A 25568-nucleotide genomic window follows, 5' to 3' on the forward strand; every position below is an offset into this window, starting at 1 on the left:
CGTGGGCACACACACACACACACAGACACGGAACAGAAGAGTATCTGTGTTTCTCAAATCAGAGGACTCACTTAATATATTAGTTATATGATTTTTCTGTCTACATTGAGGAGCATTGCAGAAATTGTATCCTGGGGGGTGGGGAGTAAAGTTTTCCAGGATTCACAGAGTAAGATACCCGAGATGTGCAGTGATTTGCAAGTTGGCCAAAGGATATATGAATACGGCGGACCTCCTTCAAATTGTATTCAAGCCAATTGAGTGCTCCTTGGGTAAAGAATAATTCAGCAAAATGCTTGCAAGGCTATTACAGATGACTAATATGATCTATACATTGTTAACTATGTAAGCCAACATAGGAGCATGGGAACTCTGAATCCCTTACCAAAAAGAGCCTTCCAAGTAGAGTCAGCCATCAAGCAAAGGCTACTCCCCTTTCATTTTCAGCAACAACTAGTGTTGGCTTGCTTTCCAGAAATGTAGCATTCTGCAGTGTTTTGCCCATTTCTCTCTAGTTCTTAGGGGGAATAATTTATCTTAATACGTTTTTGCAATTATGAGATTATATTGCTTCCCGTGTAGACTTGCTAAAATCTAAGGTTCCTTCTCCTTCTCTCTAGACGTGTTTGAATCCCACCAAGTCTTTTCTAGAGTAGATTAGAAGGATAACTCAAGTCCCCTGCTGGCGTTTCAGACAGTTGTTATTGCTGTTCACCAGCTCATCATTTTCGTGAAGATTGTGATCTTGTGAAATAGGCCAATAAGCACAGCATAGTAAAATAGTAAATTGACCAGTAAAATGAAATCAGTAAATGAAGGGAATAGTTATTAAATTGCCAAGCCAAGATGTATAATTATGTTGTAGGACTTTCCCAAACTATTACATATCAAAAGTATAAAATGATTAAAAGGGAGATTTTTCTAGGTAGGAAAGATATGTTGATAGCAAGCTTCAACACAATATTTTTTTTTTACTTATGTATATTAACTGGCACAGTATTTTCTAGCAAATTTAATCACAACTGGGTTTTTCAAACATGAAAGACTAAAAAGTTAATGAGCAAATCCAACTGTGTTAAGTGCTAAAATCCAACTTCAGAGGTGATGTCAGAGGATTCTTGCAATCTCGGAAATGTCCTGGAATATCACCTACTGAAGAATTTAATATTAAAGGTTAGTTTCTTACATGTTCAACATCCACCCCACAACCATCACTCAAAAAAAAATGATCTAAAGACCAAATATAGCAACCGTCATTAAAATTTACAGAGTGGAGAGATATAACCACACCAGAAATGAAGACTTAGAAACTTCCCCTGAGTAGGAGGATTGTAAGGAAGTAATCTTATCCAGAGCCATACAAAAGTTATCTTTTGTGGAAGTCTTATTCCACAGGGATTTCTTAGCAGGTATGTTGACAGTTAATAGACATTAGAAGAACTTCCCAGCTAACCTCACAATGGTTACACTGGTCAAGTCTAATAAAACTTAATAGGATTAATTTAAGTTACCTTGGGATAACACATCCAGCAGTGTTTACTCTTAACATTGAATACAGCAGATTGTGAATGCAGAATATGCTTGCTTCCTGCAGTCACCAAGGAAAACACATTTTAAAAACAGTACTTAGGGATTTAGTTACTGTGACACCCATTAACTTTTATGGGGATGCTAAACTCTCAAGACATTACTTCAACCATACTTCTCTTTATTTCTGTTCTATGTAGCTCCATTCCATTATATCATCTGTAATTGCTCTTGTCTCAACTCACAACTCCTTTTCATTAAACTTTTATTTATGAAACAACATCAAATTATCACCATTTTAGAAAAATACTTTTTTTCTATTTATAAAATAAGCAAGCTTTTTTTTTAAAAAAAGCCTGCATTTTAACATATTTTTGAATGGTGGGGAGGGATTTAAACTGTAAGTCAGCTAAAAATATACTGTATTAGGAAACCTTGGGGACCACTGAAATGAGAACAGTGGCCCATTACTGTTAAGAAGGTGTTTTATTGAAAATATGCTGACATACATTCCCAGGAGAGCAAGAAGACAGCAAGATGCCCGGCAGTTATATAGGTTGTTCTCTTAGACAAGCTAATATATATAGTTTGGCACTTCCATGCTGTGTGCAAGAGAGCCCATATAATAGACTAATGCATGCTTTTGCATTAAAAGGCTGCATATTTCCCAGGATAATTTTTTTAACTCTCTTTAACACAGCTATCGTTTATACCTTTCACTTACGTGTTAATTACTTAAAACATTTTTCCCATTCACTTGTTCAATGAGGCAGCTGAATGAATTTAAGCAACCAGTAGATGGCAGCATTTGTTAGACTGGTTTCCCCATAAAGGGCAGGGACCTCTATTTACACATGTACACCTTAAGGATTTAGCTTCCACTAAGATTTCTGGTAAACTAATCAATGTGTAGACATATTTTTTTTAAAAAAAACAAGTTTCTAGTTCCCAAGACTGGAAATATGCTGAAAAGGCAAAGAGCATATACTACTGAATCTGCTAATCAGTACTAAAATAAACATTCAATGTGTACCAAAGTACGTATAGATAATTAATTTTGCACTTACCAGCTGATGTTGAAAACCCTGATTACTCATGCTATTATTTCTGTTTGCCTAATAGAAAAAAATGGACTGACAGAACAGAAAGACAAAGCTGGAGATTCTTACGATTGATAACTTAAATTAAAAATATTTGGCAAAAAGGATCTAAGGAAACCCTCCTCCATGCCCACAAGCAGGTTGATTTTTCCAATTTTTATCACAATTAGATTCATGCATTTCAGTAAAGCCCAGACTTGTTTTTCTGTGGATTATTGCACAAACCCCAGGTGGCTGGTTTCTTTGCTAAGCCAACACCAAAGAAAAATACATGGTACATTATGGTTTAGTGTATTTGTATGAAATCAGTCATAGTTTGCAATCCATCATGGGCATAATTCTCAGTTCGGCCATTGATTACTTTTTATCTTTTTGCAATTAGAACATAATAGGTAGCTTAGTATGGATGGCAGCTTAGGGTGTGACTTTTGCTGAAATATTGGTCAAATGGAATGAAATTATTCCTTAAATATTATAACCCAATAAGGTTTGCATAATTTACTTTGCTCATGGATATGCAGAGCTGAGTTTTTCCAGGAGTGAGATTTTCCATTTCAGTTCAGGCAATACTAAATAATCATTTGTAGACATACATCCCTGTGGCCAATTCGCTCACACAGAGAGGGACTTCTCCTGGTGCCGTCTACTAGGCAATGCCAACGGGCGACACCAAGGAGTAGGGCCTTCTCTGTGATGGGCCCAACCCTCTGGAATGACCTCCCCCCCGACATCAGAACCACTACTGACCTCCGCTCCTTCCGGCAAAAATTGAAGACTCACCTGTTCCGATTAGCAGGCCTGGCATAATTACAACTGTTCCTCCTGGCAAATGTACTATTAACTGGTTATTTTAGGGGTATTGTTTTTAATTTATTGTGTGTGTTTTAGGGGTTTAAAATTTAAATTTATATTTATATATACTGGCTCTGTACAGTTCTTTTAATTCCATTTTAACCTCCTCCATTCCAACTGTACATATTCAACTTTTTATTGTATTTTGATATATTTTGCATGGACTGTACACCGCCCCGAGTCCCTTTTGGGAGAGGGGGCGGTCTAGAAGCACGGTAAAATAAATAAATAAATAAATAAATAAATAAATAGATTGCTGAGGATGGACATGTAATACAGTCTTCGATTTACAACAGTTCATTTAGTGAGCATTCAAAGTTACAACAGCACTGAAACAAATGATTTATGACCGTTTTTGACATTTAACGACCACTGCAGTTTCCCTGTGCTCAAGTGATCAAAATTAAGATACTTGACAACTGACTATTTATGACAGTTGCGGTGATCACGTGATCCACTTTTGCAACCTTCTGACCAGCAAAGTCAACGGGGAAGGCAGTTTCACTTAACAAACCGTGTTATTAATTTAACAACTGCAGTAATTCACTTAGCAGCTGTGGCAAGAAAGATGGTAAAATGAGGCAAAAATCACTTAGCAACCATCTCATTTAGCAACTGAAATTTTGGGCTCAGTTGTGGTTGAAAGTCAAGGTCTACCTCTATTTTCTTTGAAAAGTTGGAAGCTGAGATACTTCCTTCTGGCCATCGGTATCCTCTCTGTTTGAGGGCAGCTGGAAGCAGAGGAAGAGGAGATGACGCGAAGTAGAAAAATCTATGCAACTTTGTCATCCATGTTGTTTTTTTCCCAACAGTAGGTTTTCTTCATCTTTTTATGTCATTAAGTTGATTTCATGTCCTATGCTGTAGCGTTCATATCAGTGGTGGGATTCAAAAAATTTTGCTACCAGTTCTGTGGGCATGGCTTTGTGAGTGTGGCAGGGTAAGGATACTGCAAAATCCCCATTCCTTCCCAACTCTCAAAATTTCTGCTACTGGTTCTCCAGAACCTATTAGAACTGGCTGAATACCACCTCTGGTTCATATGTGTCATAATTTTGCAACAGGTTTTTGATGCCTAAACTTTCATTGGTATGTTCGTGTATATGATGGCTAATAGGTACTTGCCAAAAGCCATACAGGTAATCCTCGATTTATGACAGTTCATTTGGTGACCATTCAAAGTTATGCAATAATACTCCACCAAGTCTTTATGACACAGTCCCGAAATTACAAATGTTGCAGCAACATGGCAGTCGTTCACCCATACAAATGACTGAAAAGGCACTGCAACGTTCACCCTACCTATTCCTCCCCCATGCCGGGTCATCACAATTGTTTCTCCCCTCCCATCCTGCCATGCCAGACTCACTTTACCTTGCAAAGATCAGTCTCCTCTCTGCCACTGTTTCTTTGAGAGCGGGATGATTTTGCTTTCCAGCATCCGATCAGCTTGCAGATGCTTTGCGCAGAGACTGGAAGCTTCTGGGCGTTGTGATCTCGCAGGATTTCAGAACACAAGATCACAGCTTCCAGAAGTTTCTAGGCTCCATGCAAAACATATGCAAGCCAACGGGACACTTTGTGGGAATGCAATTTTATATATGACTTAATGCATTCTTTCTCAGAATTTCCTGCTACAGATAATACTTGTAGTATTTGAAATCCACACATAGGAAGTATAATTAGTGGGAAGAACTTGACTAATGTATTATCATAGTGTGAATCAACATGCACTGAAATATAGTGGTATTTCACTATACCACTAGACTATAGTGGTAGTTCTCGACTTAGAACCATGTGTTTCATGACTATTCAAAGTTACAATGGCACTGAAAAAAGTGAATTATGACCAGTTTTCACACTTACGGCTTTTGCAGTATCCCTGTGGTCACGGGATCAAAATTTGGGCACTTAGCAACAGGCTTGACAGTTTATGACAGTCTTGACAGTTTATGATAGTTGCACTGTCCTGGGCCAGGTGATAACCAGTTATAACCTTCCTTTCCCACAAGCAAAGTTAATGGGGGAACCCAGATTCACTTAATGACTGCATAATTTGATTAACAACTGCAGTGATTTGCTTAACAACTATGGGGGGGAGGTCATAAAATCAAGCACGACTCACTTAACATCTGCCTTGCTTAGCAAAAATAAATTTGGGGATTAATTGTGATGGTAAGTCAAGCACTAGCTGCACAAACTACCATCTGAATTTTAAAATGCTTTGTTTTCATTGCCTATCAACTTCTTCACTGGGTTTAACTAGCTTTAGCTGATTTTATTAATAATACATTTATACATAAAGCACGCACACACACACACACACACACACACACACACACACACATCATATTTTATATTCCCTTTTCTAAGTTGAGGAGAGAATTCTATGGGCCTAGAAAGGCAACAAGAAACTTCATTAGAAAATAAATACCTATGGTTTTTTTTCTGTCTATTGGTGGGAAACACTTTCAGAAAATAAGGGCATTATAAGAATAGCTTAGTGTCTCTTTGCTGCCCAGGTGCAGCAGAGTGGAGAGTAATGAAGAGTGCAGGGTTAATAGATCCCAATACTCATAGTTGTAATGATCTAAAGATACCTGCACTCAAAGCATCCTCAGCCTCTTATTTTGTTCCCCTTCTCCTATCTCTTCTTCCCAATAATCTTTTTTAAATACTCACAGAAAATATGTTAGTGGAGTTGAACATCCTGTTTAATAAACACAAAATTCATAAGATCCATTTATACCTTTTGTGTAAAGGAGAAAAGTTTTACTAAAACAAATGACACAAATGAGGAGACGTATTATAAAGGTGTTGCATTTATTGGGCACATTTCTAAGTTACTAAAATTGAGGCTCACTTTTCTTGTACACCACATAACTGAATGTATTTGATCCATGCTCCCATGGAACAATTTTCTGTAAGTGTATCATTGGATCGGAACTTCTCGTACAAAAATTCATCAATAACATATTTTCTTTCTCATGAAAAGTAAAATTACCATTTATTAGGCAAGAAGAAAGCAGTTAATTAAGATCAATCAAATATAAAACACAGGGCAGAAATATTCTGATAGTTATTTATAAGAACACGTCAGATCCAATTATATATAAAATAGTGCTTATTTCATTCATTATTAATAACTGCATGATTTGGGAAAAACAATAATTTTTCTGACGCTTTCTCCAGAGCTCTTCTGACTATTATCTTCAATCTTTCACCTGAATGTTGACGCTGCCTGCTGTGCATATATAAATTAACTGGTAATATTACTATTATAAAAACATTGTAGTATCGAGGGGTGAAAACAGCATCTTGATGCCAGAATGTATCTCAAACATATATAACTACTGTCAGTTTTATTTTAAAGTCATCTACATTATAATGTGTGCACAATATAATTAATAAGGAATAGTATATTGCTATGGTATAAACGTGATAACGATAGATACCAGTTAAAGAAGTATGTACCAAGGCAATCCTTATATCACAGCTTTACTTTTGGTTTCTTTTAAGAAGAATAGGAAGCATCATTCTTTACCAAGTTTCTTATTATTTGTTCTACCAGAAATGAAAACCATCAATTAAAGAAGGCTCAGATCAATAAATAAGTTACTGCCATTTGAAAATACAGTTGCAATGTTAAAGGTAAAGGTTCCCCTTGTATATATGTGCTAGTCATTCCTCACTCTATGGGGCAGTGCTCATCTCCGTTTCAAAGCCGAAGAGCCAGCGCTGTCCGAAGACGTCTCCGTGGTCATGTGGCTGACATGACTAGATGCCAAAGGAGCACGGAACGCTGTTACCTTCCCACCAAAGGTGGTTCCTATTTTTCTACTTGCATTTTTACATGCTTTCGAACTGCTAGGTTGGCAGAAGCTGGGACAAGTAACGGGAGCTCACTCGGTTATGCAGTGCTAGGGATTTGAACCACCAAGTTGCCAATTTTTCTGATCAACAAGCTCAACGTCTTAGCCACTGAGCCACCGCATCCCTGTTACCTTATAGAAATTGCTTCAATCTCAAATTATTTTGCAGATTATTGCTCTTTTCTTATCTGTTACTGCAGTGGTTTAAGATTATTTCTTGTAAGCTAACCACAAAAATACAACTCTATTAAAACTTTTGCATATAAAGGATTAGGTTTTACATGTTTCCTCTGCCTTCCGATGCTATGATCTATCTGTATAATGTCAATATTGAGTTGGACTGGGATTCTGTTATGATCTGCTGCCCTTTTAAGAAAATATTAAAAGTGGACAAGACTTTCATTCTGCATATAGATTTATCAGGATCTACATACTATAATTCTTAATGGTAGATTGCTGGAATTATGTGATCTAATGGATATAATCTATGACAAAAAAAAGCATTTACCTCTGATGTTGCTGTGAATTTCTTGACTTGTTATGAAGTTAGTGACTTTTCTTGAATTGCTTAGTTTTCCTCTGGACAATTCAAAGCTTTGTCTTATGGGTTAGTTGCTAAATTGTAGCCTCAATGAAAACACTTTACTGATTTGCTAGAGCTAAATTCCTTGTCTTATTTAATGAAATAGTAATATAATACATTTAATATTATCAAACAACTATATCAACATATACCAGATCCTTGGGAATACCAAATCTAGTTCAAATATCTGGCTAACTGTGCAGTCAACAATAGTAATATGGATGGGAATAGCGGATGATTCTTCCTGATTGCTGGGGGTTTTCTGTTGTCCTTCTTGTACAGACTTTGGCAGAAACCTCTTGCTTCTAATTGAGTCTCCATCTAGATTACTCTTTCCAAAATCAGATAGAAATCCTAAGACAAACTTGGGAAATAACCAGAGTAAAATATGTGGAACTGTAATACACAGGAATAGGGAATGAGCACATCTGAGCTATTCTGTAGCAAAGTCATCAAACTTTAAAAATTGTAGAGCCAGAACAAAATTGTTATAATTCTGTTCCTCCACAGTAATGTTGTAGTTCACTTCATATACAGGTAGTCCTCGACTTATGATCACAATTGATCCAAAAATTTCTGTTGTTAAGTAAAACATTTGTTAAGTGAGTTTTGCCCCGTTTCATGAACATTTTGGCCACAATTGTTAAGTAAATCTGGCTTCCCCATTAACTTCGCTTGTCAGAATGTTGCACAAGGGGATCACATGACTTTAGGACACAACAACAGTCATACGTATGAACCAGTTTCCAAGCATCTGAAATTTGATCATGGGGATGCTGCAAAAGTCGGAACTGTGAAAACCGGTCGTAAGTCACTTTCTTCATTGCCGTTGTAACTTTGAACGGTCACTAAATGAACTGTTTTAAGTCGAGGACTAGCAGTAAAATATAGGACTATTTAACTGTGGTTTTATGGTGATTGTGAATATACCAGAATGTTACACATATCAATATCTGCAAGATGAGAAAATCACATCAGGAGAAATGATGTTTTCACTGTTATCTGATTCACCAAAGATAGGTTCTGCCCCTTGCCCTGGGCAATTTAGGAATTTCCTACTTGCCCCTTCAGTTGTTCTAAAGTAGATTCATTCAAAATTCACATTAATACAATCTTTATTGCCATCTTTTCCTGAAAGGTTAAAGTAAATTGAGCAGATACAAATTGATAAACCAGCAGATAATCAGTTCACCATATTCATGTTTCATCACAACACTTAACTGATGGGAAGAATGTTCACTGGAACATCACATTAGGTGAACCTGTTTTATTCATCTTTTCATTCAATTATAGTTGGGTGGCCTCTGTAATTTCAAGTGAAACTATCTCTATTTAAATAAGGCTTCCAATTAGTTGAATTGTGGATTATCCTAACGTTTAGAATGTCCCCAAGGCCATTTGCATTGCCAAGTTGGAATTTGGTGTTACTCATCTGTCATCAAACGTATAAATGTGTTTATAGATTGCATGCATATTTTATATGTATTATGTTTCATGTGCCCTTTATATTATTTTGTTTTTCCTGGATTGCAGTGAAATATCTGAAAGCAGACCAAATTGTACCCTAATCTTCTGAAATGCTTTGGTTCATATTATTTATTATCTCTTAATTCTAGACTTTTAGACTGCAATAATAATAATTATATTTTTTTCCAGTTAATGTAATGCTTATAATAGTATCCTACAAAGACTTTGAAACCAGATCTACATCAGAAATATAGAGAAAAGATGGGAAACTGGTTCATGTAACCATCACATGTATTGCCTTGGTGAATTTTGAGTATGTCAAGGCATAATCAAGTGGCAGAAATTATATTATAGGCAGTTGGCAATAAAACATGGACTCCTTGAAGCTGAGCTTGAGAGCCACATTATGAATACTTACTTGATCTGGTTTTAGACAATGTTAATTTCACACTCTATTGGGATAAACCTGTAAATAGTACTGACAAAACAGCAGGCTACAATAATTCTAGCCATAAAAATATATCCAGCAATAATTCTTATGGATAACATGAAAAAAACTGCAACTGAAACGAAATCCATTTTACAGTGGAAATAAGAGTTATCACTTAAGAAGACAATGATACAAGTATTTCCTTTTGAAATTAAGTTATTTATCATTCAGTCATTCCTTACATATTTTTTGCCAGAAGTACAAATATTGTTTTTAACTGTAAAGAAGAACTTTTCACAATAATTTGCTTTTATTAACAGGAAGATTGTGCAGGTTATCTGAAAATATGCTAATGGAGGTAGATGAGGATTTCTTTCCCTCTGTCGTGTGTGTGTGTGTGTGTGTGTGTGTGTGTGTGTGTTTCTTAAATTCAGATATTCAATTATTTGTCATCATTATAAAGAAGACTTATGTCCTTTGGTGGTAAAATGGATGTTTCTGGGTAGTTCACAAGGAACGTTATGGAAATGGGTAGTCCCTATTCCTTCTTTTCAGTAGCTGTAATTTAATTGTACATTGCTGTGGGATACAAAAATATTATTCTGCTAAATCTGGGCTTTCCAAGAATTTTCTGGCATCTTCCAGAAGCTTCCTATCTACCTCATCACAAGGTTCAATGGATTGTTAATGGTTCACTGTAAAATTCATTCCCAGGGTTTGAAAGCTCTGAAGATCTGACATTTTTAGACAAAGTAAGCTGTTAAGGAGCTGAGAGAGAAAAATGGTGTCTCAGTTTTTGTCAACACATTAAAATAAAGTTTCTCTGTTATGCATCTCAGTAATTCTTGTGCTCAAGTATGTGTTAGAAACTGTGAAAGCTCTAAAGCTTTGGACTTGATCGTTCATTTCTCATTGTATCACATATCGATGGATTTCTTTTTCCCCTCCATTGAAATCAGTGGGCCAATACCGGGAGTATGTGAAGTAATCCCAAAATATTGAAATAATTACTGGGACTGTCTTGTAACTAAAGACTTATTCTGCATTGAATAAAAGTTACAATAATTTCACTGATGAACTCATAATTTAGATTGCGCCTTCGCCCTGTATGGACCTAGGGTAATCAGTCTTGTCCCACAGAAGGTCCTAGGTGACTTTCAAAACAAAATAGCCAACATGAAGTAACAAAGTAACCTTGATGGAAGCTTATATAAGTGGGAATATCTGGCCCAAGACTGGTGGTGTTAGTGGTTTGCAATATGAGACCATTAACACAAGAACCCACTAAATGTAATTAGATGTGGGATTCAGTGAGATCATAAAGAGATCAGACAGGAAAATCCATTTGAGACACTTCCACCTGCTAGCACTGATGATATTACCTAGTTTCAGGGGTGAATTTCAACAGGTTCTGACAAGTTCTGGAGAACCGGTAGTGGAAATTTTGAGTAGTTCGGAGAAATGGCAAATACCACATCGGACTTGCCCCAGAGTCGGGTAGGAAGGGAGATTTTGCAATATCCTTCCCCCAGGAGTGGGGAGGGAATGGGGATTTTGCAGTATCCTTCCCCTGGAGTGGGGTGGAAATGGAGATTTTGCAGTATCCTTCTCCTGCCATGCTCACAGAACCGGTGGTAAAAAAAAAATGAATTTCACCACTGCCTAGTGTAGTAATGAAACCTCTGCAGAAAGCACCAAGGACCCCACAGATGGAATCCTGCCAAACTAAAACTCTAACCTTCTGCCCTACTAGATGTATCTTGAGAGATTCTAGGTTGTATCTACCTTGAACTTCTGCTCCTTACCCATATCCAGTTCAGGATCGCACAATCTCTTAATCTGGGTTTGTCTCTCTGGGAAAATTCTGGGTTGCCAAAAACACTCTCCCCCATTGCTCCTGCAGGTGCACATTCCATCATAGGGAATTATAGAAGTCAAGATAACCACAGTTTCCTCCCAGATAAAAATAAATAAATAACTATTGATGCTAATTGGGAGCAGAGATTCAAATAGCCCCCCCCCCCTTGAGGACATTCCAAACGTCTTTGAAAACCTGGCAGTTCTCCCAGGGATTAGGGTGGGTGTTGAGCCCCTTTCAGCTGTTTTTGTAATATCGTATTTTTCCCCAGACATGAGCTGCTCTTTTTTCTAATGATTGCCTCTATTTTAATTGTAAGCTGCTCAGAGTTATCTACAGTATAATCAGGTGGCCTCTAAATCAAATCAAATCAGCCAATCAACCAAGGAAATAAATCAAAACATTTAAGTCTGGTGCAGTTTGACTACAGGCACCATACTGGTTTTGCAATGTGAAATTATTAGCACATGGAACCCACTGTGTGTAATTTGATTTGAGATTCCGTGAAACCAGAAAGCATGAGATAAAGTAAAATAGTAGCCTAAAAAAACAAGGATGTTTTTATTCTGTTTGTCACATCACAAAGTCTGGGAAACAGTCAAAATGTTTTAAAAAAATTCCTCCCCTCCAGCATAAACATCATCCCTAATCAATTGAGATAAAGATGTCCTTTCTCTATCTCAGGAACATATTCAGGAAGGTAGAAGTCCCATTATAACTAACGTATTTTTCGGACTATAAGAGGCACCTTTTTCCCTCAAAAAAAAAAAAGCCTGAAAATCTGGATGCATCCTATACACTGAGTACAGCCTCCCGAAACTCCGCCCCTTTACCAAAATGGCCATGCATAGCTCTTAGAAGGCTTTCAGAGAGTTCCTGGGGGCTGGGGAAGGCAGAAATGAGCAAAAAACGGCCCATTTTTGCCCCTCCCAGCCCCCAGCAGCACTATATAAGTTTCCAAAAGGCTATCCATGCCCTTTTTTGACAAAAGGCCTGTTTCCCCCCCAAAAGGACACTTTTTACTCATTTTTGCCCCCCCCCCCCCCCCCGAGCACTTTACAAGCCTCCTAAGGGTTACTGATGCCCTTTTTGGGGGGGAAAAAACTGGCCCGTTTTCGCAAACAAACGGGCTGTTTTTGAGAGGTTTGCAGAGTGCAAAAATGTTTTTTTTTAATGTTCCTCTTCAAAATCTTATACTCCGGTGCATCTTATACTCCAAAAAATACAGTAGTTCAGATTGATGGCGTTAACCTGCCAATCTTAGCTATTCTTTGAAAGATAACTGAACTAGTTAATACTTGGATGGGAGGCTACTAAGAAGTCAGGCTGTAGGACAAGCTCTAAAATTGTTTTTTTTTTAAAAAAAAAAGAAAAGAAAAGTCCCAAGCAAAAGCAGTGACAAGCCATTTCCATTATCAAGGCACACCCAAGAAGTTTCTAAGAGATAAATCTTGGCTTAAAGGAGACTTTGTATATCAACGGTATTATAAAACAACATTTTGTTTTTATTTTTTAAAAATCAAATTGGGATTCTGTAATAAGAGATGAAAAGGATTGTTCCTAGTTGTGTAAACTAGTTGTGTACATAGCTGATTAAAACAAAACCCCTTTCTAAGTGTTCAGAGAAATCACTTCAGAGTGATTTCATGATATTCCTTATCTGTCTCTGCCATGGATCCCATTTTGTCTTCCAACTGTGTGTCAAATAGGTCCAATTTGGAGGGGATGTATGTTGACCTGATGTCTGTGTGAGCCAGACACAGAGAGATATTTGTTTTCTTTTTACCTCCATTCTTATCTTACAACAGTCTTGTAAGGCAGGCTAGGCTGGGCTGAGAGATACCAGTGCCTTTTTTTTTGCCAAATCCATGAATGAATGCCATGGATGCAATTTGTGCACACAGGACAAAATGTAAAAGTGATCCAGCTTATTCTTCCTTGAAATCAGGACTCATTTGGCTACATTTGCATTAGTTTTTAGCTTCCTGAAATTTGGATTTCGTTCCCTATCAACCCACAAATGAAATTTAGACTTCCTTCCCCATCAGTTCACCAGACACTACTCTGAGGGGCTTCTTGCATCACGATTTAGGGAGGATGAAAGAGACTGAGTAGCAAAGCACTTTGCCATGGAGAATACTATATAAATAGTATTTTAAAATGCAGGTAGCTCATCTGTTTGCCACAAGGCAGTTATGTGATCATGAATATAAGAGACAGCTTTCACAGAAGAGAAAGAGCTGCAAGTGGGGGGGGGGGGGACTGTGCAAAGCTTTAACTAAATAGCCTCCGTTGCCCCCCTTCCTCCTCCTCCTCAGCAGGTTCAGATACTCAAACATGTGCAACCTCTAAGGATATAAAATAACACAATATTATTTTTGCTTTTAATGTTGCTTTTGCATTCTTTTTCCTTACCTAATGCAGTTGCAAAATGTGTCCTATAATATTCACAATTCACACTTAAGATCCATGTCCTTGATATGTAGATTTGTTCTACTTCAACCATTGATTTAAGAGCAGGAATCTTTCTGATTCAGGGATGATGCTTTTTGGCAGATTTAGGATCTCACATAAGATGTGTGTAGTCCATTGTTAAATATTCATGAGGTAGGGGTCAACTTTTTAGTGACCTGCACAAAACATTTCATTAACTTGTTGTCTAAGAGAAAACACTTTGAGCTAGGGAAAGCAATCCATATCACATCTGGTTTATCATGTGATTACAAAGTATCATTGAGTTGGATCCTCTTGTGTCCCTGCTCCCCTAAACAGCACAACGGTTGTTTTAGAGTCATGTTTCTTACAAAGAATATGTTGCATTTGCAAGACTTTTTGTTTAGTTAAATACATTGAAAAGGATTTCACAACTGTATCCCCTGAAGAAAAATAATTAAGGCAGATTAATTTTATTTGTATGTGATATTTATAATACTACATGTTTTTATTTATTTTAAAATATCAAACCACATTTTTCAAATGTAACGGGATGAACTTCAGTTAATATATAAATTTTAAAACATGCTCCAGTATTTGGGGGGGGGGAGGAAAGGGAGCATTAATGCTTAAGAGCAAGTGATAATTCTTTTTATCTGGTCATTTTGACACCTTGAGTGAATGTTCTGCATTAATTGCACAGAACCATCAAATCTGATAGCGAGACGGTCCCAACACTATCCAAATGTTTGAGCAGATGCTACTAAGTTCAGAAATACTTGTTTTCAGCCTTTAACAACAAGCCTGATAAAAATCCTTATTTGGAAAACATTGATCAGAGGGCTGTAATAGATTCATCTGTGGTTGTAATAATTTTTTACATCTTATCATTCCCCAGTATGTGATTCATTTCCTTTTGGTTTGTTTGGGGGAGGTGGGTGGTAATTCTCTGCATAGGCCAGGCACACAAATAATTTGTACAAACTCCTGTTGAACACTTATTTGCAAATGTTTGCATGATTTATACCGGATTGTACCATGAATAATCTATGCTAGACAAAAGTATCTGAAAAGGCTGGAGGGTTGCGAAATAATGAAAGCGGTATTTTTTTTTGTTAAAGAAGTATCAAAAGTATCCCCCGCACCCCGTTAAAAAATACCCACCTGATTTTCAAATGTGGTTTTTAAAAATCCCTCCTCCTCCTTCCATAAGTACAATCGTTTCTCTTTTGGCCTATCTGATTTTAAAAACTGATTGCTGTGAAAGGTTGCATTCGCCTTGCTTCTCCGTACTGTCGCGTAGGCTCTGCTGAATAGATAGCTCTTTCACCGTGAGATTTTTAAAAGATCTGTTAGTCCATGTTCAATTGGGGTTGGTTTTCGTTTTCTTAAGCGGGGGGGGGAGGAAATAGTTTGGAAGTGATCTTTGCAGGGACCGAGGAAGCATATGCTCTTTGCCATGCTTTTTTAGAGCACAGAAACAGACACGGTTGGGTCACAGGGTTAACAGCACTTAATTGTAGTTGCTTTAGAGACAAAAGCGTTATTTCACAAAAGCATTATTTCACCTGCCTAAGAGAGAGAATGAGAGAGAGAGAAAGAGGGAGGGAGAGAGAGAGAGAGAGAGAGAGAGGCCCATTGTGTAGGGGTGTTTGAACTGATTATGTTTAGAGGCTGGTTGTGATTGGTGGAGAAGGGCGTGGCTGATTGGGTAGTTCGCATCTTGTCAGCCCAGGAGCACCCTTGTGTGTGCAATCTGTCTGTAACCTGAAGACTGTACAGCAAGCCTTAATAGAGCTTCATGGCCTTGCACTGTGTTTGTGGTGGCAGCTAAATGGAGTTTGTCAGGTTTGTCAATACGATTGATTTTATTATTTGTTTCAAATAATGCAGGGCATTGATCTTTAATTCTGCATAGACAAAATAAGGATGTTTATTCAACTTACTTACTTCCTTTCTTTTCTTTCCTTTCTTTTCTTTCCTTTCTTTTTCTGTCTCTCTTTCAATTGATGCTTTTTGAACTCTCTTGTTTACTCCACTCCTTCAAGAGTTTTACAAAGAAGCTGAGAAACAGACCGTCAGCGAACTGTATTTACATTATGTAGGCCTGGGTCTTCTTTTCACGAACTTTAAGGGAAGATTTGAGAGCAGCCTTTTTTTAAAAAAGTGCGAGCCGGGCATGAAAACATTTTCTTCTTTGTCTGGTAGTAAGGGTAACAACTTCGTAAATAATTGCCTTGAAAAGAATACTGTTTGGGAATGTAGTTACTGTATACAAATATATGAGTGAGATTCTCTCCTATCGTCAGAGGCATGCTTTCAATATTTATGGCATAATTGCCTTAATTATAATTTCTTTGAAAAGGGGGAGTAAAACTGCAGATGTGCAAAATTCTGTGTCAGGCACAGTTAAGTGTTTGATTTTACTTGCTAGACAATTTGCCACGTGAAATTATGTACGAGAGGTTTGCTTTGACAGTTACCAGGATTAATGTTCTCTGAAGAAATAAGTGTAACTGGATCTAACTCTAACCAAACTAAGCATCAGCCTTAGAATACTGAATTTTCCTGCAAAAGGAGATTATTTTTCTAAGGGGTGGTGGTAGTGTAGAGGAGGGAACAGTTAGGAAGTGGGTGGTTAGTTTAGAGCAAAGTGCATATATACATGCTTCCTCTTTGAGATTAACTCTTTCATTTCTGACAGTTGAAGAGGCGAGAGAAACTGAATAGGTCGTAGAGGAATTTACTTGTGTGAAGTGCAGTTTTAAATCTAAAGAGTTGCTATCAACTTAGTCTAGGAGATTTCAGGATGGTATATGAAATAAATATGAATAAAGAATGAAAAGGGAAGATTAGCTTAATACATAAGAAATGTGCTTTGTTTCTATTAAATGAGTTTTTTTTTTCCTGAAGAAAAACTTTTACCTTGCTGACAGATATTTCTGAAGCAAATAGACAGGGAAAAATGGAAGTCCTTCAGGGGAAGTATGAGTTGTATTTTCACGTTTGTGTATGTCTAATTGATGTTGTCTATTTGTGTATACACATATATGCACATTAATGGGCACGTGTGCCTTAAAGCTTATTAGGCAACACTGACAGGATTAATTATGTTATATGGACTAGCTAAGATCAAGTGCTTAGTAGAGTTAACATAAATGCACTCCAGCTTCTTGCCCAGTTTGAGTTCAAGTTGAAAAAGCAGTATATGAATTTATGTCCTTATTTCTTTTTTGAATTCTATGTATAAATGGCTAATACGCACAAATGTTGTATGCAGTGATTCTTTTAATCCATTCTAATAACATTACATCTGGAAGCAGGGTTTTTCTTCTACTAATAGTAATAGTAGTGCAGCTTCTCAGAAAGAAGGAAGAGAGACTTTTATGTTGTCGAAAACTTTAAACAACCACACTTGTCTTCTTTCTTCGTCCTGCCTGAAATTGCCCTGATACGGATATAAATCTGAAAACAAATCCTGTCCAAACACTGTAGCCGATTTGGCCTAGACTGTGATAGAGCTGAACTGAAAACTGATTGGCCTGACACTTTATAATCAAAGCTGATTTATTGTTCATTAGTAGTGCATTAGCCTTTTCAGGCAGGACAGTTATTTGTGTAGGGGCCTGTCAAACAAAAGACTGCTAGCACCTGTCATTTCTAAACTATGAGATAAGCAAAATGATGGTGAGATAACACAAACAGAAATTTATACTTGCAAGAGGTAAACTCTGTGAACTTCCTTTTAAAAATAACTCTTCAACAATTTACAGGCCTGCAGTTTTATAAACCTTAATAGGAATAAAAATGCTTCTTGGCAAAGTGACACATTTAATCTGGCCATTTGTACTCGAGTAACATCATAATGACTTAGAGACGTTATCTGTATGTGTGCTGTTTTTTTAAAACATTACTTGCCAAGATGCAATACTGTTAATGACTTTTCAAAAATCCTCCATTGTCAAGTATTACTAATGGACAGATAGTATAAAATGCCACCTCTACAAGCAAGAGTTAATTATATGAAAGCAGGGTGACATCACAGCAGACCAGTGAAAATGTCAAGATATATCTGCTGGTGTTTAAGACATGTTTCTGCAAATTCTCACTGCTTTATGGTTATTATTCCCACTGCTTGTCCCTGAACCCCTTCCTTATTAAGGTATGATCTCATGGTATAAACCAGAAAACAACACATTGTCGAAAGAAAACAAAATTTGTTAACTTTTGTCTGCCACCATAGAAACAGGATTAACTTATGTTATTCCAAAGTCATGGAGAGGAGACTATCTGAATGAGGATATATAGTGCATTGTCTTCTGTGAATTTTTCATTTGACAGGGATTTTGGAGGCTGTGATCTTAATTAAATCTCAACTGGCTCAAATAATGCATCTAAAAAGGCATGCAGTGTTGCATAACCTTGCTGAGTTGGTAAATCATAAATCATCAGAAAGCTTATGATAGGGAGGATTTATTTCAGTGTGGTTTTGTTCTTTGTTTGTTAGTTTAACAAACTATTCTTTTAAGTCCACCTTACTGTACTTTGTAATATCCGTCCTAACCACTTTGCCCCTTTTAAAAACAGCATCTTACCTAATACAGGCAAGAATGAGGAGTTGCCATGCCCAGTTGGGCTAAAATTGGAGTCATGCACTGAAACTGACATGGGATCATAATTTCTTGGAACTTTTTACACTGTTATATACCTAAAAGCAGAATGTCAGCTTTGCTTTTATGATGTACATGCAAGGTAGGGAGGGGTTGACTTGTTTTATTTTGATTCCTTCAAAAAATGAGAACTCTTATAAGGATTCTATTATATTATATACATTAGAAGATTCCTATTAGTAACTACATCATGAAGGTGAAAATGTCAGACTATAATTATTCTTTAGTATCTGACTGGAATGTATTACTTTCTGCAAACTATAAGCACCCACAGGGGGGAAAACCTAGATTGTTCTACTATGGATTTATTTAAAAAACAGTAAGTTTTGATGTAGATAGATAAATACCTAGTTTTGCTTCCCCTTCATTACTGACCAGGAAGGCTAGGTGTAATTTTTAAAAAGAATCAAATATGCATGGTGACCAGCAAAGATTATTGATTTTGTTAAGAGGCAAAATGTTAAACATATGCTAAATGTTAAGAGGTACAGACCAAATATGTTAATACAGTTTCTCGTGTGTCTTCTTAAATAGTCAACTGTCAGCAGATGGTGAGACCTGGGATTGTTTAGGAAGTCTTGTGTTCATTTCACTATAGTTTTATTTCTTTCCAAAGTGCTGAAAAAGCAAGCAAATGGCTGACTGCAATGTCTCAAACTCTTGTTGCTTTGGAAAAAGCAGAAACATGATTTGTTTTAACGGTAGGAAAATTGTACTGATGTGTAAAGTTTAGAGAGTGGAAAAGCAGAAAAAGCAAAACAAAATCTGACAATGGCTCACCCACCCTCAGCAGAATCAATCTACTTTGCAAAAAAATGTTTATTACTTGAGAGATTAACATTGTTTCTCTTTCCTTATCTATCTATCACACCCCTTCCCAAATTGTTGTTGCAGAAAATAAGTAAATACAAAGAATCTCCTCCCATTTCCCAAATCCACACCTGCAGTGTGGGAAAGTTCTGATACTGAAGACTGACTTGATATTGTTTGGCTGATTTTAAGTTGTTTGTTTGTTTGTTTGCTTGCTTGTTTTAATAGTCGGACAGTGTTTGCTTGAAACCCTGTGAAATTCAGACATTAGTTTGAATGCTTTTTTAAGGGGTAGATTCCTCCTTAGCTGTATTCTTTTCTTCCTCCACCCCATGATATCACGGACGGGGAAGAAATCTAGGGGTAGACACTGTCGCATGTGTTCCTCATCTGTAAAGTTAGCTTGGGTGTCTGATTTTTTTTTTTAAAGAATATCAAGTCGTTTTATGAAGTGGTCTTTTATGTTAACCTTTTCAGAGCAGTTTCCTCTCTTGGGAAGTATTTCTCCTGTCTGTAGTATATGGTGTGAAGAGGTAGAGTAGAATGGGTGTATAAATGAATGTTGAACAATTACCCACTTCTCTTTGTCTTTCGACTAGAGTTCTTCTCACTCATTCATTAAGAATTGATTTCATTCCAGTCCTGAAGGAAAAGAAAAGGACAACCGGATAACAGTAGTATATTTTAATTTTAAAGTTCTCAATCTTGCCCTTAAATCTGAAACATCATTGTTCAGATAACAGAGAACAAGGTAAACCAATAACATCAAAAAGGTTGACTTTGTGATTTCTCAAGGGCTTGTTATTTTGTGTTTTCCAATTCTATTTGAAGTCTTGAGAAAACAAGATGACACATGGGAGAGTACATTAAATTTTGATACATTTTTCCTATAACCAGTACCAAATACTCACAGCTTACATTTTCTAGGAAAGGGTAGCTTATTTATTGTATTTAGCTTTGCACTATTACTCTAATTACTGCACCATTTTGGGAGAAGATTTTGTTCTTGCAGTTTCTCATTTGTCTTACTATGTAAGGCATCTTTAAAGGAAGAAGAAATCCCTTATATTTTGATCTTTAAAGGACAGAGAATATTCTAGTTGGTCTTTATTAGAAATAAATCAGCAAATATGTGATAGAAGAATCTGATGGTTTTTTTTAAATTAAAAAATGAGTAGAACGAGTGCTGATTACAATTCTGTAGATGAAGATACCTGTGATAGGAGTGAAACACAATATGTTACAAGCCAATAAACTTTTATAGATATTTGGAAAGGCTGTAACTCTGCATTGTGACATGCTTTAAATGAGTGTGTAACTTGAAGACATCTTGTCATAATTTGTCTGGGATTTTGTGTCTGATTGGGAGTAAGTTCACCATATTTTTAATTGGTTATTAATATTACATTTGACAGTACAGTGTCTTGTACATCCCATCCTCCGGTCTATTCCTTCACATACCCAGGGAAAAAAAGGCAAATTCACATGAAAATCTTTTGAGTAAGAAAATAGAGTATAAAAATATATGCTAATGTTGCAAATTATTTTGCTGGTATAAATTTTACAGTTTTTGAGATGCTGCAGAATTTTTTTTTAAAAAAACCCTCTCTAGTGTGCAACTGTTGAAATGCTAATTTAATCATAGTCATTTTGTTATGATTCCCCAAATGCATTAAATTAGTGTGTAAATATTAAACACTAAGATTGTTTAATGAAATTGAGGATACGTGGTTGTTGCTTTTTGACTGTTTTGAGGTTTGTGGGGATGAGATTAAGAATGTACAAACTCTTTAGGGCTCTGCGCCTGCTTTTTGTTTTGTTTTGTTTTTTTAAGTAAGCTAAAGAGAAACAAAACAAATGTTGACTGAAGAAGATTCCTTTCTATTGTAATACTGCTATGCAGGTATGTTGTTTTAAAAACTGAGTACAGCTGAATCCTTCTGTCCCTATTCTTCCTTTTTCTGCATGTCGCTTTAGATAAGAAGGGAAAAGTGTTCATCCTAACAAATATTTAACAATAAAGTCTTAATTTATGTAAAGTCTGTGTTTATATGCAAATGAAGTTGATATGTACTATAGCTTTAACTCGCAGCCTGGCACATAAGTAAGAAATCAATTGTGAAAGCAAAGAGGAGATAGTGTCAGATTCCACTAAGGTTTCATATTAAAACAAATATAAATTTCTGTCTCCCCCTCCTCTTCCTTTCAGTTAGGAAAGAAAGATTTACGTAGTAGGAACACAGAATTATTAACCAAGTCAGGAAAATGTATGGTGTTTAATTGTGTATGTCTCTAGTTAAACTCCCACTCTTAGTGAAGCGCAATAAACAGAATAATAAAAAAAACATGCTAATTGAATTGTAAAGAGCTTCGCTCTTATTTCATCTTCTCCTCCCTTTTTTAAAAATAGGTTGTATTGTTGAGGATGGAACATTTATGCTAATGACTGACTACTTAGCTGATTTTACATTAATATAATAAACAGTACCTGTCGTTTCTCTGCAGTGTTATTTCAGGAAAAATACTGAAGTCTTAAAAGTGAAATTCTATTTTGCATAATGAAATGGAATCATGATTTCCGCATGAATGTTTCCAGCTCTGTGTGGTTTCTTTTTCTCTTTAATTGTTTTTGTTTTGTAGACCTGAAATATTGTGTCAGAAATGTTTTATCCACAGGGAGAAAAAGATAATGTAATTTAGTGCTTCCTTATTTCAGTGGGTTGAACTGCTTTCAGCATTATGCTGAATGATTCCCCCCTCCACGTTATTGTTACATAGGCAACTTTAGTATTAATGCATTACTCAAATCAGTTGAGGTGCCTTTTATTCTGTAGACACTGGTCTTACTAAGTTGATGGAGTTAAAATTTTTCATTACCTTAAAATGGCCTTCTATAACAAATTTGACCACTTCAGTATTCTTTCTCAGCCACTAAAGGAATTGGGAGGCCATTAAAAATACAATTCTTAAGTTCTCTCTGCTAAATTAATTGTGATCGTTGTTGTTTTTATTATTATCATCATGATCCTTAGAGCAATAATGGCAGTACCTCAAAAGTACAACGCATAAACACAAAACAGAAATTATATACGAAGCATTGAATAGAGCTTCTCTTAAAATGGGGACATTTTTAAAATAATAACATTTGATATTGAGAATATATATATATTGGAAGTTGAATATATATAAATTGGAAGTTGGAGAAAGTCAATATTTAGCAGTCAGTCTAATTAAACAAACTGAATAATTTTGGAAAGAAAAATATCATCCTGAAATCACTATTTTATCTTCAAAGTGAGTTTAGAACCACATAATGATGTGATGTATAGGCCAATGAAATGAACCTAGGATCAGTTGAATTCATTTAAAGGCATATTTTCCATTTCTGACAGAAGAAATGTCAGCAGATCTCTTCTAGTAGGACTATGTTAGGGACACAACTATAAGAGGACTGGGTGAAAGTTATTAACTTTGCTGGTCTTTTAGCTCAGAGACCCTGGGTTACAAATTGAAGTGAATATTGGAAAGTGATTAAATAAATTACACAACTTTCTCCTTAAAATTAAAACAGAACAATTAAGAGATGGCTGTTTCACAGAGCAGACTGGATGGGTAGCACGTTGCTAGTATTATATATGGTGTTTGGAATTATAGTCCTGCTGTGTTAAAGGAAACTTTTTCCTAAGGAAATGTTCTGTGGATTGCAATTTGAACTTCCATTTGTCTGTATCGTAGCTCCTTATAGATTTACACATTCTTGAAATCAATAAGCATAATCTATAACCTTCATTTGTTTTACTGTTTAGGAGCCTCTTATGATTACGCTGATCATGTTTCATGCATTTTATTGTCATTCATAACATGTATTTTATTAGCATACCTTGTAATTAGTTTATTTCAGAGTCGTGAAGACATGTTCTATCAATAAATTTTTGTTGATTGATGTGTTTGGATAGTTACCAGTATGAGGTCTCTTTTCTTTATAAAATTAGATGAGATTTAAAGAAAAGGATTTTAAATATTATTTGCAAGAGGAATCTCAAATTTTAGCCATCCAGGATTAAAGTCTTAACATGCTAAAGAACAAGATTAAATAGAGATTTCTTATTTCACTCAGATATAAGTGTAATGTATGTAAAACAAGTACTGTTTTGATGGTATATATTCAAATCAGGAGCCATAAATATTAGAACCCGTAATTTAGAAATTACATGACTGCTTTAAATACTATTGATTTGAGCCACTAGCTAGTTTTTCTGAATCTCAGTGAAATCTCCATGCCCTGGCTATAATTTTCAGCCGTCTTTGTTGTGTGCTTTTAGCAGCTTCTCAGATATTTTGCATAGAATTAAATAACAGTACTTAACCACGATCAATAATTTAAGATTAGTACAATCACTCTTGTTTTAATGACCTTAGTAGTTGTGGGTAATAAAGTGTGAACTGTAATAGCCCATTGCTGCTATCACATTCTCTTTGAATCCTAGTAGTGCTAGGGACTAGTGACATGAATAAGTGGGATATTTGGAAATTAAGAAATTAGATATCCAAACGTATTTGTTTAAAACTTAGTCTAGGTAATCGTCTTGTGTTTCGGCAGCGGGGTATAAGATAAAGTTCCTTTCACCACTTTATGCTTGAAGTGGGCAAGAGAAGAAGCAGGAATAGTGAGGAAGAAAGGAGTTGCTGAATTTGAAGCAAATGGCACTTTCCCCTTGGACAACCAACAATGTTGAAGAAAAATTCCAATATTTTGTGGAGCCATTCCATAGTCCTGCTTCCATTGTCCTTTCTCCTTATGACATAGCAGGACCAATCCAGAGGAGTAAGAGCAGTTCAAGAGCTGCTGACACCTGTTGCTGGCCCCAGGAAATTATATTTTTTTATTTTTTCCCCCACCAGAAATGGAGAGGCAAGAACATTTCGTTTTGTCGTTCTCATGTTGTCAGGTCTTTTTAGTTATAATCCTTGGCTAACCTTGCAATAACTGTTAACAACTATAAATATGGCTTCAGTTGACTTACCCGTTCATTGTCAAAATCTCAGAGAAAGCAGATCTGCAAATTATTTGAAACTCTTTTTTGAGATTTAGATCTTGTTAGTATCTAAAGCAAAAATAAAAAATAATAGTTGTGATTGGAAATGGAAAGAGTAGAGTAGTAGGACTCTTACTTCTTCTAGGACACTAAAATGCTTTTCCTTTTGAAAACTTGTGATAGCATTGTGGAGTGGATAATCTGTAGGAAAAGAAACATTCATTTCCTTAATTTATGACAAGTCCCTTATTGTTCTTCATTTCATACCCAAAGTTGCATTAAATGAATGTTGGATAGAAGACACCCCACAAAAAAGTCATTATGTATACTTCCATCCTAAATCTGATCAAATAAAATTGATTTGTACATCAATCAGGAGTAACATTTTTTTAAAAAAATCCAAAAATATTTGCTTTCGCATATCAGGATCCATTGTTACAAAATGGATAATTACATAATTACATAATTACAAAATTTTCTTTATAGAAGAAAATGATAATGTTAAGAAATGGTGCACAATATTTTAATTCTAAACTAGTGAAAATACTGAAGGTTGAATATAAAGTACAGGCAGATTCAGTCAAATATTTTTAACAGAAGTCTACAAAATCAAAAGTGTAATCATGTGATCTCTGTCTTTCTATAGAGTTGGGTTTTTTAAGTACTTAAACCAATAACTGGTTAACCAAAACTATCCTGTCTGATGTTAGAATTAACATTATTAGTTTGGACCCAGATTTACTTCCATGTAACTGGACTAATTTTTATTGGGCTTGTCCCACAACACAGCTCACCCTGCATAAATTTTATGTAGCATTTGTGTTATGTTGAAAAGTCTAGCAATTGCAGGAGAGTGAAAGAAAGCTTGTTGCTGTCAACCCAGTAAATGTGTCAAATCAGCATCTAATCTATTTCTTCTGTTTGTTTATT

The 25568-nt window shown here is 36.0% G+C and overlaps 1 protein-coding gene across 23 annotated transcripts in view; it reads left to right on the plus strand.

The window, feature by feature from the left end:
• Nucleotides 1-25568, plus strand: part of FOXP1 (forkhead box P1) — a 657906-nt gene that overhangs the window by 519499 nt on the left and 112839 nt on the right. The window contains exon 1 of one of the 23 annotated variants that reach the window (XM_081937956.1): nucleotides 15893-15970. The exons of the other annotated variants lie outside the window; for them this stretch is intronic. The gene's annotated coding sequence lies outside the window, so the exon portion shown is untranslated. Of the gene's footprint in view, nucleotides 1-15892; nucleotides 15971-25568 lie in introns of those variants that run through there. 23 annotated transcript variants of the gene reach the window in all.

This window comes from Natrix helvetica (genome assembly GCF_964273705.1).
Source record: "Natrix helvetica genome assembly, chromosome: 1".
Classification (NCBI taxonomy): Eukaryota; Metazoa; Chordata; class Lepidosauria; order Squamata; family Natricidae; genus Natrix; species Natrix helvetica.